Source organism: Octopus sinensis, linkage group LG27 (genome assembly GCF_006345805.1).
Source record: "Octopus sinensis linkage group LG27, ASM634580v1, whole genome shotgun sequence".
NCBI lineage: Eukaryota > Metazoa > Mollusca > Cephalopoda > Octopoda > Octopodidae > Octopus > Octopus sinensis.
In genome coordinates, this window is record NC_043023.1 from 13403702 (window position 1) to 13424554 (window position 20853).

A 20853-nucleotide genomic window follows, 5' to 3' on the forward strand; every position below is an offset into this window, starting at 1 on the left:
TCAAGAGAGACTTTGAACCGAGCGGTCGTCAGCATCTTCACTATCTCATCCGGCAGCTTATTCCATGGATCCGCCAACCAGACGGAGAAAGCCCCTCTCCTTCAATTGAGATGAAATCGTCGCAGATAGAGCTTTTCGGAGTGACCCCGCAGCCGATGCTCTGGAGCAGGAGTGAAGAACAGCTCTTTCAAGATGTTACACTTTTCGCTTATGATGTTGTGAGCAAGAATGAGATCTCCACGGCGTCGTCGTTTTTCTAGAGAATAAAGGTCGAGCGTCTTCAGCCTTTCTTCATAAGACAAATGCTCGAGACCAAGAACCATGCGGGTAGCCAGCTTCTGGACTCTTACGAGATGATGTATGTCTTTATATTCATTCTTTTATTTTGTTTATTAGTTTCAGTCATTTGATAGCGGCCATGCTGGAGCACTGCCTTTAGTCAAACAAACTGACCCCAGGACTTACCCTTTGTAAGCCTAACACTTATTCTATCGGGCTCTTTTGCCGAACCGCTAGGTTACAGGAACGTAAACACACCAACATCGATTGTCAAGCGATGTTGGGTGGGACAAACACAGATACACAAACATATACACACACATATATATATATATTTATATTTCCTGAGCGCCATACTAATACAATTGTTCGTTTGTTTTCCACCTGCCTTCGTCTTTTGTCTATTTTCATAAAGCTTCCCGTTATATATATATATATACATATACACGACGGAATTTGAATATAACTTTGAATATAATAGGCCGAACTGCTCGTGTCTTTGACCTCGTGTTAATATCTGGCGTGCGGTTCAACAAATTATATTTCATGACGAATCTTACTGATGATCTGTGGATTTATTGTGTAAGTAAAATTGCATAATTTATTAACAGTGAAACAATTGTCTGGGGTTAATCTATATTTTTGTTATTTTTCATTTGCCCTGCTCGTTTACGTTCATAGTGTGCTAAATTCTTCTCGAGAACAATTCTTAGTGGTTCAGACCCTTGCGGATCTATTTTTAGCATTAGAGCGTCCACATAGTGGATTCTCTCTCATATTTGTATATATATTTATATATATATATATATATATATGTATATATACATTAAATTTATATAATGAGAGTAGAAATTAATATTATTAAATAGTATCAATTTAAACCAGTGGTCACCATACTTAAAAACTGTCTGAGGACTATAAATTATACTTAAATATATAAAAAGGAGGAAGAACCACCAGGTATGCTAATTTTGAGGACACATTCTTTGTGGTAAGATGATTTAGCATCTATTTCTAGCATATTAGGAAGCCACCTGGTGGTTTTTCCTCTTATATATATATGTCTTTCTCTTTTTCTTTTCTCTTTTACTTGTTTCAGTCATTTGACTGCGGCCATGCTGGAGCACCGCCTTTAATCGAGCAACTCGACCCCGGGACTTATTCTTTTGTAAGCCCAGTACTTATTCTATCGGTCTCTTTTGCCAAACCGCTAAGTGACGGGGACGTAAACACACCAGCATCGGCTGTCAAGCAATGCTAGGGGGACAAACACAGACACACAAACACACACACGCATATATATATATATACATATATACGATGGGCTTCTTTCAGTTTCCGTCTACCAAATCCACTCACAAGGCTTTGGTCGGCCCGAGGCTATAGTAGAAGACACTTGCCCAAGGTGCCACACAGTGGGACTGAACCCGGAACCATGTGGTTGGTAAGCAAGCTACTTACCACACAGCCACTCCTATGCCTATCTATATATATATATATTGATAAAACGGTAAGATAACAAAAGAAAGAAAGAGACCTCAATATTATGTAACAATTTAAAAATTAGTTTTAGTTCAACTACCAATTTTAAAAACATAATCAATCATAACATACAAAAAACACAAGAAGAAAACAGCTGTTCATGCAGGAATAAAGAATTGTGCCTGCTAAATGGAGCTTGCATGTCCAAGACCATCATATATGAAGCTACCGTAAACTCTATAACCACTAAAGACACCGTTTCGACGAAGAAATACGTGGGCCTGACAGAGGGTAATTTCAAGGCCAGGTTCAATAACCATACTTTGAGCTTTAGGCACTGGAACAAAAGAAAAGCGACACAATTATCCAATCATATTTGGTCTTTAAGAGATAAAGGTGTCGATTATAACATACAATGGAAGATTTTGGCCAGATGTAAGCCCTATACTAACGGCAGCGGAAGGTGCGGTTTATGCGACATGGAGAGATGGCTTATCTGGAAAAGCAGCTTAGACCCTACCACATGTCTAAATACAAGGACAGAGCTTTTCGGATCATGCCCACATGTGACTAAATTTCTGTTACGTTTTTGGTCCCCTAAAGAAAACGGATAGAACATGCTTTCTGTGTTATGTCCCAAGAAGATTTTATATATTTTTATATATTTTTATATATTTTTATGTATTTTTATATAATTTTTATGACGAAAAATGCGAGCGATGTATAAGTACACAGACAAAGCAGAGTTATAACAGAGTAATTTCCCTTCATTTTTAACGGTATTTTTTCATAACGTTTTCAAATAGCCAGATAACCGAAGAGATGGTGTTGTGGATTTCCACTTCGGCATCTGAAACTCAGAGTTTTATCTTGACTACCGAGTAATGTAACATATTGTATAGATATATATATATATATATATATACATATATATATATACATATATACGACGGGCTTCTTTCAGTTTCCGTCAACCAAATCCACTCACAAGGCTCTGGTCGGCCTGAGGCTATAGTAGAAGACATGCAGTAGAAGGTGCCATGCAGTGGGATTGAACCCAGAACCATGTGGTTGGGAAGCAAGCTTCTTACCACACAGCCCCATCTGCACCTATGATAATATTTGTCTTGTGTGTCAATCCTGTTCACTCAATAAATTTCAATCACCCCCTCCCCCCCCCCTCTCTCTCTCTCTCTGTATCTATATCTGTCACTTTCTCTTTCTCACTCTCCATATCTCCATCTGCTTCTTACTCTCTCCCTTCTCTCCACATCACTCCCTCTCCCAGCATGGAAAATGGACATTAAATGATGGTGGTGGTGATGATGATGATGATGACGGTGACTATAAAGGAGAGAGGGGAGAAGTGGTCAAGGAAGGAGAAGTGGTCAGAGAGGTTGAGAGGTAAAGGGAGAGAAAAGTGGACAGACAGGTGGACATTGAGGAGTGCACAGGCATACAGACAGACAGCTAGACAGAGATGTAGAGAGAGAGACAAAGGGATACAGGTAGATAGAGAGGGAACCGGATAGACAGGTAGAAAGAGTGATAAAACAAGAAAATGATTGATGGATCAGCTGATTGAAATATTAATCAATCAAACTGACAGATTGATCTCCTGGATGGATGGATGGATGGATAGATGGACAGACAGACAGATAGATAAACAGATAGATAGATATATAGATTGATAGATAGATTCGTAGGTAGGTAGGTAGGTAGGTAGATAGATAGATAGATAGATAGATAGATGGATGGACGGAGGACGGACGGATAGATAAATAGAGAGATAGACAGATAGAGATAGACAGATAGAGAGAGACAGATAGACAGACAGACAGATATATAGATAGTGTGAGAGATAAACAGATAGATAGATAGACAGACAGACAGATAAATAGATAGATAGTGTGAGAGATAGACAGATAGATTTCATAGATAGATAGATAGATAGACAGATGGACGGACAGACGGATAGAGAGATAGATAGATAGACAGATAGAGAGAAAGAGACAGATAGACAAAGAGAGACAGATAGATAGAGAGAGAGAGAGAGAGACAGATAGATACAGATAGACAGAGAGATATAGATAGACAGATAGACAGAAAGACACAGAGAGATATGGACGGATAGACAGACGGATACATACATACATACATATATACATACCTACATACATACATACACACAGACATATATACATATATACATACATACATACACACATACATATATACATACATACATACACACATACATATATACATACATACACACATACATATATACATACATACATACATACATACACACACATACATGCATACAAACATACATACATACACACATACATGCATACATAGATACAAACAGAGACAGATGGAGAGGCAGAGACAAACAGACAACCAGAGAGTTGGACAGAGTGACACAGACAAACTGACAGCATAATGTAAAGCCTTGACCAAAGTCCAGAGTGCAGCACCCACCCAAACAGTAATGGTCAAAATAAAGGACACACAGACACAATAAGAGAAGGGATGGCGTAGGGGGTGGGGGGGAACAAGGGGTCAATGGGACTGAAGAAATAACTGGACAATGGGCTGAAACTACAAAGTTTCTACATCAGAATAGCCATTATATTAGTCTGTGGCCATGCTTGGGCACCACCTTCAAGAGGGTTTAAATCAAAGAAATTGACCCCAGTGATTTTGGGATTATTTTTTTTTTGGTACGTTTGGCACATATTTTATCAGTCTCTTTTGCTGAACCGCATGGTTCTGGGTTCAGTCCCACTGCGTGGTACTTTGGGACAAGTGTCTTCTACTATAGCCACGGGCCGACCAAAGCCTTGTGAGTGGATTTGGTAGAAGGAAACTGAAAGAAGCCCGTCGTATATATATATATATATATACACACATATATATATATATGAGGCACAATGGCCCAGTGGTTAGGGCAGCGGACTCGCGGTCATAGGATCGCAGTTTCGATTCCCAGACCGGGCGTTGTGAGTGTTTATTGAGCAAAAACACCTTTATATTTTACTGTTATCAGTCAATAGTCTGTGGCCATGCTGGGGCACCACCTTCAAGAGGGTTTAAATCATAGAAATTGACCCCAGTGATTTTTGAATTTTTTTTTTTCCTTTTTACGTTTGGCACATATTTTATCAGTCTCTTTTGCTGAACCACATGCAATATTTTTCGCTGTGTATTTATGGTGAAAAAGATTGTATAGGCGTAGGAGTAGCTGTGTGGTAAGTAGCTTGCTTACCAACCACATGGTTTCGGGTTCAGTCCCACTGCGCGGCACCTTGGGCAAGTGCCTTCTACTATAGCCTCGGGCTGACCAATGCCTTGTGAGTGGATTTGGTAGGTGGAAACTGAAAGAAGCCCATCGTGTGTGTATATATAGGCATAGGAGTGGCTGTGTGGTAAGTAGCTTGTTTACCAACCACATGGTTTCGGGTTCAGTCCCACTGCGCGGCACCTTGGGCAAGTGTCTTCTACTATAGCCTCGGGCTGACCAATGCCTTGTGAGTGGATTTGGTAGGTGGAAACTGAAAGAAGCCCATCGTGTGTGTATATATAGGCATAGGAGTGGCTGTGTGGTAAGTAGCTTGTTTACCAACCACATGGTTTCGGGTTCAGTCCCACTGCGCGGCACCTTGGGCAAGTGTCTTCTACTATAGCCTCGGGCTGACCAATGCCTTGTGAGTGGATTTGGTAGGTGGAAACTGAAAGAAGCCCATCGTGTGTGTATATATAGGCATAGGAGTGGCTGTGTGGTAAGTAGCTTGTTTACCAACCACATGGTTTCGGGTTCAGTCCCACTGCGTGGCACCTTGAGCAAGTGCCTTCTGCTATAGCCTCGGGCTGACCAAAGCCTTGTGAGTGGATTTGGTAGACGGAAACTGAAAGAAGCCCGTCATATATATATATATATATACACAAGGCACAATGGCCCAGTGGTTAGGGCAGCGGATTCGCGGTCGTAGGATCGCAGTTTCAATTCCCAGACCGAGAATTGTGAGTGTTTATTGAGCGAAACACCTAAAGCTCCATGAGGCTCTGGCGGGGGGGGGGGGCGAACCCTGCTGTCGTCTTTCGCCACAACTTTCTTTCACTCTTTCTTCCGTTGGCCTGCTCGCTTAGCTAAAACAATGCGAAGCACATTGTGACCAGCGATGTGTAGCAACATCTGATAGTCTGGTCGGCCATGGTGATATATATATATGTGTTTGTGTGTCTGTGTTTGTTCCCCCAACATCGCTTGACAACCGATGCTGGTGTGTTTACATCCCCATCACTTAGCGGTTCAGCAAAACAAACCGATAGAATTAGTACTAGGCTTACAATGAATAAGTCCTGGGGTCGATTTGCTCGACTTAAGGCGGTGCTCCAACATGGCCACATTCAAATGACCAAAAAAATATATATATATGTAGGGGCTTTGACTGCTCCTTCTAGTATGTAAGGCTACCTCTTAAGGGTCGCCTCTTTTGTGTTTAAATGTACACTAATTTTATATATATATATATATAGGGAGAGTTTATGAAAAAAACAAAAGACGAAGACAGGTGGTGTAGAAAACAAACAGATGTATTAGTATAACGCTCAGGAATAGAAAATGTCTTTTACATTTCGAGCCTACGCTCTTCTACAGAAAGGGACACAGAAAACAAGGAGAGAAAACAAATGTGTGTAGTGGCTACCGATCTATCATATATATACAAGGACAAACTAAAAGACAATCTGAAGCATTGTGACATTGCTCTGAGCTCCTGGGAGAGTGCAGCAGGGGATCGCAGCAAATGGAGGAAAATGTGTTTCCTAAAGACTAGAGAATTTGAAAGTAACCGTCTTCGTCATAGGGACGCTCTTCGTGCAAATTCGAAAGCAAGGCATCATCAGCAAAATCCACCAAACAATGACTGTGTGTGTCACTGTGGGTTTAAAGCACGAAGCTAAGCTGGGTCAGCTGTCCACTCGAGAAGACATTTTGAACCAACGAATACATGCAGGTGTACCATTTGCGAGAAAGTGTACAAGACATCTGCTGGATTGAAGGTACACTTGCGGTGTCACAAGGCTTAGGAATTGTTGAAGGTTATTTACTGAACCCTCATTCATCGTCTTCGATGAGGGAATCCACCATATAGTTGGAATTTACAGAAAGACAAAAGACGAACACAGGGGTATGAACAACAGGCAGGTGTATTAGTTTGACTTTCAGGAAGTGATATAACCCTAACCCTAGCTTGCTTACCAACCACATGGTTCCGGGTTCAGTCCCACTGCATGGCACCTTGGGCAAGTGTCTTCTACTATAGCCTCGGGCCGACCAAAGCCTTGTGAGTGGATTTGGTAGACGGAAACTGAAAGAAGCCCGTCGTATATATGTATATATATATATATATGTATGTGTACGTGTGTGTGTGTGTTTGTGTGTCTGTGTGTGTGTTTGCACCCCTAGCATTGCTTAACAACCGATGCTGGTGTGTTTATGTCCCCGTTACTTAGTGGTTCAGCAAAAGAGACCAATAGAATAAGTACTGGGCTTACAAAAGAATAAGTCCCGGGGTCGAGTTGCTTGACTAAAGGCGGTGCTCCAGCATGGCCGCAGTCAAATGACTGAAACAAGTAAAAGAGTAAAGAGTATATATGTGTGTGTGTATCTTTGAGCCTTGACAACTGGTGTTGGTGTGTTTCTGTCCCTGTAACAGTTCGGCAAAAGGGGACAATAACATAAGTCACCAGGCATTAAATTTGTTAGACTAAAAAAATTATCCTTCAAGGTGGTGCCCCAGCATGGCCACACTCAACCAGCTTAAGTAGAAAACTGGAGATAAAAGTATATAAACAGAGGCATGTATGTAAAAAAACAAGATGACCTTTGACCCAAGTGGAGGGTGGAGGAGGAGAAGGCATGAATAATGTTTTGAAGGAGGAGGAGGAAGAGGAGGTGATCTGTATCAGCTGTTTCAAAAGATGTGTATGGGAGGGTTGGGTGAACGTGTGTGTGTGAGAATATCAAATGTGTATGAATCGGTTGGGGTGGGGTGGGGGAGCGTGCCAGATTTGCATGTGGGTGCAGGGGTGTATACGAATCAGCTTTTGCACGTGTGTGTGTGGTGTATCCATTATGTAAATTAATTAAGGTGGGGGGAGCTAAAACCAATTAGGGCAGGTGGGGGTGTAAAAACCAATTAGGGCAGGGGGGGTTGCAAATTAATTAGGGTGAGAAGTGAAAAATCAAATAGGGTGGGCTGGGTATAATTTAAGTAGGGTGGGTGAAGGTATAAATTAGGGTCTGTGTGCTTGTTTGTCAGTTTGTGCATGTATAGGTGCAGGAGTGGTTGTGTGGTAAGTAGCTTGCTTACCAACCACATGGTTCCGGGTTCAGTCCCACTGCATGGCATCTTGGGCAAGTGTCTTCTGCTATAGCCTCGGGCCGACCAAAGCCTTGTGGGTGGATTTGGTAGACAGAAACTGAAAGAAGCCCGTCATATATATTGTATATATGTGTTTGCGTGTATGTCTGTGTTTGTCCCCCTAGCATTGCTTGACAACCGATGCTGGTGTGTTTATGTCCCCGTTACTTAGCGGTTCGGCAAAAGAGACCGACAGAATAAGTACTGGGCTTACAAAAGTATAAGTCCCGGGGTCGAGTTGCTCGATTAAAGGCGGTGCTCCAGCATGGCCGCAGTCAAATGACTGAAACAAGTAAAGGAGTATATCAAGCATGTGTGTGCATGATTATTAAGTGCATGCATGTGTGTAAGATGTGTATGTATGTGTGAATATCAATTGTATGCATATATGTGTATGCATGAGTGTCATGTACATGTGTGTGCATACATGAGAATCAAGTGTGTGAGTGTGTATGTATGAGTATCAGTTGCCAGCGCCGCCCCGACTAGCTTCCGTGCCGGTGGTGTGTAAACACCATCATCCGATCGTGGCCATTGCCAGCCTCGCCTGGCCTCTGTGCCGGTGGCATGTAAAAAGCACCATCCGATCGTGGCCATTGCCAGCCTCGCCTGGCCTCCGTGCCGGTGGCATGTAAAAAGCACCATCCGATCGTGGCCGTTTGCCAGCCTCGCCTGGCCTCTGTGCCGGTGGCATGTAAAAAGCACCATCCGATCGTGGCCATTTGCCAGCCTCGCCTGGCCTCCGTGCCGGTGGCATGTAAAAAGCACCATCCGATCGTGGCCATTTGCCAGCCTCGCCTGGCCTCTGTGCGGTGGCATGTAAAAAGCACCATCCGATCGTGGCCATTTGCCAGCCTCGCCTGGCCTCCGTGCCGGTGGCATGTAAAAAGCACCATCCGATCGTGGCCATTTGCCAGCCTCGCCTGGCCTCTGTGCCGGTGGCATGTAAAAAGCACCATCCGATCGTGGCCATTTGCCAGCCTCGCCTGGCCTCCGTGCCGGTGGCATGTAAAAAGCACCATCCGATCGTGGCCATTTGCCAGCCTCGCCTGGCCTCTGTGCCGGTGGCATGTAAAAAGCACCATCCGATCGTGGCCATTTGCCAGCTTCGCCTGGCCTCCGTGCCGGTGGCATGTAAAAAGCACCATCCGATCGTGGCCATTTGCCAGCCTCGCCTGGCCTCTGTGCCGGTGGCATGTAAAAAGCACCATCCGATCGTGGCCATTTGCCAGCCTCGCCTGGCCTCCGTGCCGGTGGCATGTAAAAAGCACCATCCGATCGTGGCCATTTGCCAGCCTCGCCTGCCTCTGTGCCGGTGGCATGTAAAAAGCACCATCCGATCGTGGCCATCTTGCCATTTGCAGCCTCGCCTGGCCTCCGTGCCGGTGGCATGTAAAAAGCACCATCCGATCGTGGCCATTTGCCAGCCTCGCATGGCCTCCATGCCGGTGGCATGTAAAAAGCACCATCCGATCGTGGCCATTTGCCAGCCTCGCCTGGCCTCTGTGCCGGTGGCATGTAAAAAGCACCATCCGATCGTGGCCGTTTGCCAGCCTCGCCTGGCCTCTGTGCCGGTGGCATGTAAAAAGCACCATCCGATCGTGGCCGTTTGCCAGCCTCGCATGGCCTCCGTGCTGGTGGCATGTAAAAAGCACCATCCGATCATGGCCATTTGCCAGCCTCGCATGGCCTCCGTGCCGGTGGCATGTAAAAAGCACCATCCGATCGTGGCCGTTTGCCAGCCTCGTCTGGCACCTGTGCTGGTGGCACGTAAAAAATCACCCACTACACTCTTGGAGTGGTTGGCGTTAGGAAGAGCATCCAGCCATAGAAACATTGCCAGATCAGACTGGGCCTGGTGCAGCCTTCTGGCTTCCCAGACCCCAGTTGAACCGTCCAACCCATGCTAGCATGGAAAGCGGACGCTAAACGATGATGATGATGATGTGTATGTGTGTGTTTATGTGTGTATGAGTATCAGATTCATGTGGTTTGCCTGGGGTCTGGGAAGCCAGGAGGCTGCACCAGGCTCCAGTCTGGTCTGGCAGAATTTCTACAGCTGGATGCCCTTCCTAACACCAACCAATCTGAGAGTGTAGTGGCTGCTTTTTATGTGCCACCAGCCAAAGTGGGCTGGCAACAACCACAATCAATTGGTGCTTTTTATGTGCCACCAGCCAAAGTGGGCTGGCAACAACCACAATCAATTGGTGCTTTTTATGTGCCACCAGCCAAAGTGGGCTGGCAACAACCACAATCATTGGTGCTTTTTACGCGCCACCAGCCCAAGTGGGCTGGCAACAACCACAATCAATTGGTGCTTTTTATGTGCCACCAGCCAAAGTGGGCTGGCAACAACCACAATCAATTGGTGCTTTTTATGTGCCACCAGCCAAAGTGGGCTGGCAACAACCACAATCAATTGGTGCTTTTTATGTGCCACCAGCCAAAGTGGGCTGGCAACAACCACAATCAATTGGTGCTTTTTACGCGCCACCAGCATGGAAGCCAGTTAAGGTGGCACTGCCATCAGCCATGTTTGGAGGGTACTTTTTATGTGCCACTGGCACGGGGATCACAACTACAATTTCCATTTGTTTTTGATGTACTTGACTCAAGAAGTCTCCGAAAGCACAGCATGTTGCCCTAGGATCCAAGGTACTTTTGAGTGGGTTGGTTATGCGACACTGGTATAGGTTACAGCGGTGAACTCACTTTATTTGCAGGGTCTTCTCAGTTACAGCATATCTCCAGAGGTCTCGGTCTTTCGTGATTGCCTCTGTAAGGCCCAATGTTCAAAGGTCATGCTTCACCACCTCACCCTATGTCTTCCTGGGTCTTCCTCTACCCCAGATTCCTTCCACTGTTAGGGAGTGTCCCTTCTTCACACAGCTCCCCTCATACATCCATAATACATGACCATACCAACGTATTTCTTCTGCCGCTACATTCTGAGTTCAAATTCCGCTGTGGTCGACTTTGCCTTTCATCCTTTCAGGGTCGATTAAATAAGTACCAGTTACGCACTGGGGTCGACATAATCGACTTAATCCGTGTGTCTGCCCATGTTTGTCCCCTCTGTGTTTAGCCCCTTGTGGGTAGTAAAGAAATAGGTATTTCGTCGGCCGCTACGTTCTGAGTTCAAATTCTGCCGAGGTCGACTTTGTCTTTCATCCTTTCGGGGTCGATAAATTAAGTACCAGTTACGCACTGGGGTCGATGTAATCGACTTAATCCGTTTGTCCCCTCTGTGTTAGCCCCTCATGGTAGTAAAGAAATAGTATTACGTCTGTCGTTAGGTTCTGAGTTCAAATTCCGCCGAGGTCAACTTTGCCTTTCATCCTTTCGGGGTCGATAAGTTAAGTACCAGTTACGCACTGGGGTCGATGTAATCGACTTAATCCGTTTGTCTGTCCTTGTTTGTTCCCTCTGTGTTTAGCCCCTTGTGGGTAGTAAAGAAATAAGTATTTCGTGTGCCATTACATTCTGAGTTCAAATTCCATGGAGGTCGACTTTGCCTTTCATCCTTTCAGGGTCGATTAAATAAGTACCAGTTACGCACTGGGGTCAATATAATCGACTTAATCCGTTTGTCTGTCCTTGTTTGTCCCCTCTATGTTTAGCCCCTTGTGGGCAATAAGGAAATAAGAAGGTAAGCAGGAATTTCAACAAGTTTACCCTTACACACAGACGAGAATGATCTAGAAAAGAAACTGGTGAAAATGATCTGGTAATTAGTGGTTCAGGTGAACAACTTCAATAATTGAGAGAGAGGCATATTATTGACACTTCTTTGTTTATATATTGCGAGTAGGGACAGATAGCTGCCATCTCTAGCAGGCAAACATCCAGTACTGTGGACAGGGAGACACTGAGAAACCGGTTGATCTACTGGTTTGCTATGGTTGGAGTGGTTCGCTCCGTTACTAGCGATGAAACAGACACAGGTAGTGTGTTGTTAACCAGTAGGGAAAGATGTTTTCCTAGGGTTAACTCTTTCGTTACCAACCCGGCAGAAACCGGCACTGGCTCTGAGTACAAATGTTTTGTTTTCATAAGTTTTGAATTAAAATCTTCCACCAAACCTTAGTCACAATTTATGTTCCTAACACTAGCTTCATGATAACCAAGTTATTTTACTAAATTCTTTGTTATATTTAGAATTAATTGAAAGAAACACAGAGCATCTCAACAGAAATATGGTAAGAAAAGGGTTAAAATATATAATAGAGAAACAATTCTTAACCCTTTTGATACAAACCTGGCTGAAACCACCTCTGACTCTGAGTACAAATGTCTTGTTTTCATAAGTTTTGAATTCAAATCTTCCACTAAACCGTAGTCACAATTTATGTTCCTAACACCAGCTGAAGGATGACTAAGTTGTTTTACTAAATTCTTTGTTATATTTAAAATTAATTGAAAGAAACACAGAGCATCTCAAAATAAATATAGCAACAAAAGGGTTAAAATGTAGTAACATTTGCTCTGCACAGAACAGTCATGTAAAAATGGTATCAAACATTACCCTACTCTAGTTTTTTCTCTGGAATATTTTTGTGATTCTGTCCATTAGTTTACCTGTGATGATCAAATATGGTAGTTGAGAGAGAGAGAGAGAGGCATATTATTGTTTATCATCATCATCATCATCATCATCATCATTTACCATCCGCTTTCCATGCTAACATGGGTTGGACAATTTAACTGTGGGCTGGTGAACCAGATGACTGCACCAGGCTCCAATTTTGATCTGGCAGAGTTTCTACAGCTGGATGCCTTTCCTAACGCCAACCACTCCAAGAGTGTAGTGGGTGCTTTTACAAGCCACCAGCATGAGGGCCAGTCTGCAGGTACTGGCAACGGCCACGCTCGAAATGGTGTTTTTTATGTGCTCCATTTGAGCATAGCTGTTGCCAATAATAATAATAATAATAATAATAATAATAATAATAATAATGATATAATAATAATAATGATATCATCATCATCATTTAACATCCGCTTTCCATGCTAGCATGGGTTGGACAATTTGACTGAGGACTGGCGAACCAGATGGCTGCACCAGACTCCAATCTGATCTGGCAGAGTTTCTACAGCTGGATGCCCTTCCAAACGCCAACCACTCTGAGAGAGTTGTGGGTGCTTTTATGTGCCACTGGCACGAGTGCCAGTCTGGCGGTACTGGCAACAGCCACGCTCAAATGGTGTTTTTTATGTGCTCCATTTGAGCGTAGCTGCTGCCAATAATAATAATAATAATGATATTATCATCATCATTTACCGTCAGCTTTCCATGCTAGCATGGGTTTGACAATTTGATTGAGGACTGGCGAACCAGATGGCTGCACCAGGCTCCAATTTTGATCTGGCAGTGTTTCTACAGCTGGATGCCCTTCCTAACACCAACCACTCTGAGAGAGTTGTGGGTGCTTTTAGGTGCCACTGGCACGAGGCCCAGTCTGGTATTACTGGCAATGGCCACGTTCAAAATGGTGTATTTCTTCCATGCCACCTGCACAGGAGTCAGTCAAGCAGCACTGGCAACAACCCCGCTCGAATGTTGTTTTTCACATGCCACCGGCACAAGTGCCAGTAAGGCGACGCTGGTAACGATAAAGCTGAAATGGTGCTTTTTACACCACCGGCACGGAAGCCAGAGAGATGCTCTGTTCTGAAATATTTTAGTGATTCTGTCTGATAGTTTACCTATGATGGACAAGTCTGGTAGTTGAGAGAGCAATCTCTAGGAACAAATAAACTCATATATCGAGACATTATTGTATATATGTGAAGGCGCGTGGCTCAGTGGTTAGAGCGTCGAGCTTACAATCGTGAGGTTGTGAGCTCGAATCCCGGACTGGGCTGCGTGTTGCGTTCTTGAGCAAGACGCTTTATTTCACGTTGCTCCAGTTCTCTCAGCTGTAGAAATGAGTTGATACGTCACAGGTGCCAAGCTGTATCGGCCCCTTTGCCTTTCCCTTGGATAACACCGGTGGCGTGGAGAGGAGAGGCCGGTATGCATGGGTGACTACTGGTCTTCCATAAACAACTTTGCCCAGACTTGTGCTTCAGAGGGTAACTCTCTAGGTGCAAGCCCATGGTCAGTGTCTGACAGAAGGGGGTCACACACACATTGTATATACTCTTTACTCTTTTTTACTCTTTTACTTGTTTCAGTCATTTGACTGTGGCCATGCTGGAGCACCGCCTTTAATCGAGCAACTCGACCCCGGGACTTATTCTTTGTAAGCCCAGTACTTATTCTATCGGTCTCTTTTGCCGACGGGGACATAAACACACCAGCATCGGTTGTCAAGTAATGCTAAGGGGACAAACACAAGCATACACGCACACACACATATACATATATACGACGGGTTTCTTTCAGTTTCTGCCTACCAAATCCACTCACAAGGCTTTTGTCGGCCCAAGGCTATAGTAGAAGACACTTGCCCAAGGTGCCACGCAGTGGGACTTGACCCGGAACCAGGTGGTTCGTAAACAAGCTACTTACCACACAGCCACTCCTGCGCCTATGTATAAATTTTTCTTATTCTAAATGATCTTGACATTCCTTTTACCTTACTTAATATATATTCTTTACATTCTGCTGTTGTTTTATTGCCATTTCATCATCATCATCATCATTTAGCGTCCGTTTTCCATGCTAGCATGGGTTGGACGGTCAACTGGGGTCTGTGAAGCCAGAAGGCTGCATCAGGCCCAGTCTGATCTGGCAGTGTTTCTACGGCTGGATGCCCTTCCTGACGCCAACCACTGTCAGTGTAGTGGGTGCTTTTTACGTGCCACCCGCACAGGTGCCAGACAGAGCTGGCAAACGGCCACGAACGGATGGTGCTTTTACATGCCACCGGCACGGGGTCCAGGTGAGGCTGGCAACAGACACGAACGGATGGTGCTTTTACGTGCCACCAGCATGGGGGCCAGGCGAGGCTGGCTACGGACACGAGCGGATGGTGCTTTTACGTGCCACCGGCATGGGGGCCAGGCGAGGCTGGCAACAGACACGAACGGATGGTGCTTTTACGTGCCACCGGCATGGGGGCCAGGCGAGGCTGGCTACGGACACGAGCGGATGGTGCTTTTACGTGCCACCGGCACAGGGGCCAGGCGAGGCTGGCAACAGACACGAACGGATGGTGCTTTTACGTGCCACCGGCATGGGGGCCAGGCGAGGCTGGCTACGGACACGAGCGGATGGTGCTTTTACGTGCCACCGGCACAGGGGCCAGGCAAGGCTGGCTACGGACACGAGCGGATGGTGCTTTTACGTGCCACCGGCACGGGTGGCACGTAAAAGCACCATCCGCTCGTGTCCGTAGCCAGCCTTATTGATAAACTATTTTCCTGGGCATGAATTACGATTTATAACATTACTACTATGGGGAAATTATTGCTCTCCTTTACAAGTTTTCGTTTTACAAGCAGTCTCCAGGAACAAAGGTCCTAGGTTCCGATTCTTTGTTTTTCCTGGAAAAAAAGTGGATGTTGCATTGCTTCAGATTTAGAAGCAGTCCCTGGGAAGAAATTAACTCATATATCGGAATCATAACTGTATTTTGCTTCTAGAAATAAATCTATCATAAATTGGTAGTGTTTATTGACTTTAGAGCTGTCTGTGTGTATATAAACATATATATGCATGTATATATATATATATATTTCTTTTCCTCAACAGGCCCTGCCCTATTTAACAATGTCCCAAGGGAGATCAAAGAGGAAAAGGATCCCATCAACTTTAAACAGAGTCTGGATAGATTCCTTCAAAGAATACCAGATAAGCCACCCATAATTGGATACAACTCACCCAACAAGAACTCACTACTTGAACAAAACTTGACTTAAACAAAACTTGACTTAAACAGGATTCGAATAATCCTATCAGGTGGTGCTATTAAGTTAGACATGGCCTGGACCAATCTTTGGTCGAAACATATCTAAGTTATCTAAGTTATACACACAAACACATACAAGAATGGGGGGGAAAAAATGACAGAATTTTCACAGCTGGCACAGTTTTGATCATAGGTCAATCAAACTTGAGTCATTGCTTAATGACCACCACAACTGTTAATAACCCAGATAGAATACATGAAAGAAATCTTCACTGATTCCATCAATGGGAAGAATTTACTTGTCATTGTTCTCTGGTCAGCCTGATCAAATTGGTAAAGGATCAAAGAAGGCGGCAAGCTGGTAGAAACGTTAGCACGCCGGGCGAAATGCTTTGCGGTATTTCGTCTGCCGTTACGTTGTGAGTTCAAATTACGCCGAAGTCGACTTTGCCTTTCATCCTTTCAGGGTTGATAAATTAAGCACCAGTTACGCACTGGGGTCGATGTAATCGACTTAATACCTATGTCTGTCCTTGTTTGTCCCCTCTATGTTTAGTCCCTTGTGGGTAATAAAGAAATAGGTATAGGATCAAAGCCATCTCAACTGTGACCATCCAGTCTTATGTATTAGAGAGTTTTTTGTCTTACAAGTTACTTTGCAACCACACTGTAACAAACACCTGTGCTGGTGCCACGTATAAAGCACCATTTTCGTGCCACGTATATAGCACCCATCTTGGTGTCACATGTAAAGCACCCATTTTGGTGCCACGTATAAAGCACCCATGTTGATGCCACATATAAAGCACCATTTTCGTGCCACGTATATAGCACCCATCTTGGTGCCACATCTAAAGCACCCATTTTGGTGTCACATGTAAAGCACCCATTTTGGTGCCACGTATAAAGCACCCATGTTGATGCCACATATAAAGCACCATTTTCGTGCCACGTATATAGCACCCATCTTGGTGCCACATCTAAAGCACCCATTTTGGTGTCACATGTAAAGCACCCATTTTGGTGCCACGTATAAAGCACCCATGTTGATGCCACATATAAAGCACCATTTTCGTGCCACGTATATAGCACCCATCTTGGTGTCACATGTAAAGCACCCATTTTGGTGTCACATGTAAAGCACCCATTTTGGTGCCACGTATAAAGCACCCATGTTGATGCCACATATAAAGCACCATTTTCGTGCCACGTATATAGCACCCATCTTGGTGTCACATCTAAAGCACCCATTTTGGTGCCACGTATAAAGCACCCATTTTGGTGCCACGTATAAAGCACCCATGTTGATGCCACATATAAAGCACCATTTTCGTGCCACGTATATAGCACCCATCTTGGTGCCACATCTAAAGCACCCATTTTGGTGTCACATGTAAAGCACCCATTTTGGTGCCACGTATAAAGCACCCATGTTGATGCCACATATAAAGCACCATTTTCGTGCCACGTATATAGCACCCATCTTGGTGCCACATCTAAAGCACCCATTTTGGTGTCACATGTAAAGCACCCATTTTGGTGTCACATGTAAAGCACCCATTTTGGTGCCACGTATAAAGCACCCATTTTGGTGTCACATGTAAAGCACCCATTTTGGTGTCACATCTAAAGCACCCATTTTGGTGTCACATGTAAAGCACCCATTTTGGTGCCACGTATAAAGCACCCATTTTGGTGCCACATCTAAAGCACCCATGTTGGTTCCACATTTAAAGCATCCGAGCTGGTGCCACATCTAAAGCACCCATGCTGGTGCCACATTTAAAGCATCCGAGCTGGTGTCACGTCTAAAAGCACCCATGTTGGTGCCATGCATAAAGCACCCATTTTGGTGTCATGTATAACGCATTCATGTTGATGCCATGTATAAAGTACCTCTGCTGATGTCCCACCTAAAGCACCCATGCTGGTTCCACGTCTAAAGTACCAGTGTTGGTGCCACATCTAAAGCACCCGTGCTGGTTCCACACCTAAAGCATCCGAGCCGGTGCCATATCTAAAGCACCTGTGCGGCTTGCCAGTTCTGGTCAAACTGTCCAACCCATGCCAGCATGGAAAACGAATGTTGAAAGATGACGGCGATGACAATGACACATGTGAGCATGTGTTGGTTGTAAACCTTGGTTGTAAACCTTGGTTGTAAACCTTCATAATCAAATAGGTGTGTAGGATATCATTGGACTTCAAAAATCCATCCATACTGTATCATCAAAGTGAAACTCAATATACCTACCATTATAGATAATACCAAATGTACATTTTGGGATTTTTCATAATGTGATGGAAGTCTTTGGTATAGCAATTGCATGCGGCTGAAGAGAACTTTAAACCATCTGTTATGTCGATTACACGTTGATGTAAGAATAGGTTGTTGTATAAAGCTTGAAACACGTGTACCGCGACATCCTTTGTGTTCTGTTTTTTATTTCATTTGATGCATATCGTCATCATCGTTTAGCGTTCGCTTTCCATGCTAGCATGGGTTGGACGGTTCAACTGGGGTCTGGGAAGCCTGAAGGCTCCACCAGGCCCAGTCTGATCAGGCAATGTTTCTACGGCTGGATGCTCTTCCTAACGCCAACCACTCCATGAGTGTAGGAGGTGCTTTTTACGTGCCACCGACACAGAGGCCAGGCAAGGCTGGCAACGGCCACGATTGGATGGTGCTTTTTACGTGCCACCGGCACTGGGGCCAGGCGAGGCTGGCCATGGCCACAATCAGCTGGTGCTTTTTACATGCCACTAGCACGAGGCCAGTCAGGGCGGCGCTGGCAACGGCCACGTTCGAATGGTTCTCTTATGTACCACCAGCACTGGTATCACAGCTGCAATTTCCATTGATGTTGATCGATTTCGATTCTCACTTGCCTCAACAGGTCTTCACAAGTAGAGTCTTGTGTCCCCAGAAGGAAAAGTATGCATAAGTGGACTGGCTACATCCCATGTAGGGGCCACGGGTTATGGTCTCAATTGTCCTGCTGGGTCTTCTAACACACAGCATACTTCCAAAGGTCTCGGTCTCTAGTCATTGTATCTATATATATATATATATCATCATCATCGTTTAACGTCCGTTCTCCATGCTAGCATGGGTTGGATGGTTCGACCGGGGATCTGGGAAGCCAGAAGGCTGCACCGGGCTCCGGTCTTATCTGGCAATGTTTCTACAGCTGGATGCCCTTCCTAACGCCAACCACTCCGTTAGTGTAGTGGGTGCTTTTTACGTGCCACCTGCACTGGTGCCAGGCGAGGCTGGCATCGGCCACGGTCGGATTGGTACATATATATATATATGTATATATACAGAAAGAGAGTGTAGATGTCTAGATTGGTGTTGTTTATGTTTGGGTAATGTTTCAGTATATGAGCTCTGTCAAGCAAATGCCACATTCTCACTGATGACATGATAGACTTTTACCAAAAGATCCCCTGTGTTTCATATGGTTAATCCCTTTAAATCCACAAGAGAGGCTCAACAAATTAGACAAGAATAAGAATCTGCTGTCCAGAGAAGTGGTGATGGAGGGTCGGTCGATATGACACCCGCACACGTTTATATAAGCTCTACGGATATTTACAAATTTTCCAGTGTCATCAATGACTTGATCCATTTTCGTCGGATGATGGTATTTGATAGCCGGTACCCATGGACGGGCTTTACATAAGGTAAAATCCAAGGTTACAATCTTGATGTGTCGTGGGATAGTCATTACGCCACGCATGGGTTCGAATCCACTCCTTTACTGTTAGTCAATCGGTTAATCATCTATTGAACTAACTTAATCGATCGTTTGATAAATGTGTTGGCTAAACAAACGAGCGATTAGTTTGTTAGGTATTTAACCAACTGAAGTGGAAATGAACCTGTGCGTGTGTCGTTTTTATAGGCGTAACGATTCCCCTAGATATAACAAAAGGATCATTTCGGTTTGTACGGCAGTTTTTTCTAGCGTTGCCATATGAAATTGTCACCCATAATTATGACCCTAGTATCGATCTATTGCATTTCAATCTGTTTTAGGGTTAGGGGTAGGGAAAGGGTATTTTTTTTCATCATCATCATCATCATCGTTTAACGTCCATTTTCCATGCTAGCATGGGTTGGACAGTTCAACTGGGGTCTGGGAAGCTAGAAGGCTGCGCCAGGCCCAGTCTGATCTGGCAGTGTTTCTACAGCTGGATGCCCTTCCTAACGCCAACCACTCCGAGAGTGTAGTGGGTGCTTTTTATGTGCCACCTGCACAGATGCCAGACGAGGCTGGCAAACGGCCACGATCAGATGGTGCTCTTTATGTGCCACCAGCACGGGGCCAGGCGAGGCTGGCAACGGCCACAATCGGATGGTGCTTTTTATGTGCCACCGACACAGAGGCCAGTCGGGGCAGCGCTGGCAACGGCCACGTTCGGATGGTTCTCTTACGTGCCACCGGCACTGGTATCTCAGCTACAATTTCCATTGATGTTGAAAGATTTCGATTTTTCACAAATGTAAATAAACCCAATCTGTTTCTTAAACGAGGGACATATTCATACAGCACAGAATGTTTTTTTTACCTCAATAGACGTCAGTGATTGGTTCAAATTGCAGAAATTGAAGAAAAAAACCAACAAATATCTTACAAACTATAGAATTTTCTCAATAAAGCCAAGAGAAAAAGATGTTTTATAAACACATTCTACCAGTATACGAAGTTTAAAAGTGTTTAGTTACGTGGAAATTATTTTAAAAAACTGCCGTTCAAACCGAAAAGATCCCAACAAAATTTGTGTCAACACAC

At 44.5% G+C, this 20853-nt stretch overlaps 1 protein-coding gene across 2 annotated transcripts in view; it reads right to left on the reverse strand.

The window, feature by feature from the left end:
• LOC115225343 (ADP-ribosylation factor-binding protein GGA1) overlaps positions 1 to 20853 on the reverse strand; it is a 67567-nt gene that overhangs the window by 37245 nt on the left and 9469 nt on the right. The window contains exons 1-2 of one of the 2 annotated variants that reach the window (XM_036513957.1): positions 14312 to 14317; positions 1752 to 1753 (exon numbers count right to left, since the gene is read on the reverse strand). The exons of the other annotated variant lie outside the window; for it this stretch is intronic. The gene's annotated coding sequence lies outside the window, so the exon portion shown is untranslated. Of the gene's footprint in view, positions 1 to 1751; positions 1754 to 14311; positions 14318 to 20853 lie in introns of those variants that run through there. 2 annotated transcript variants of the gene reach the window in all.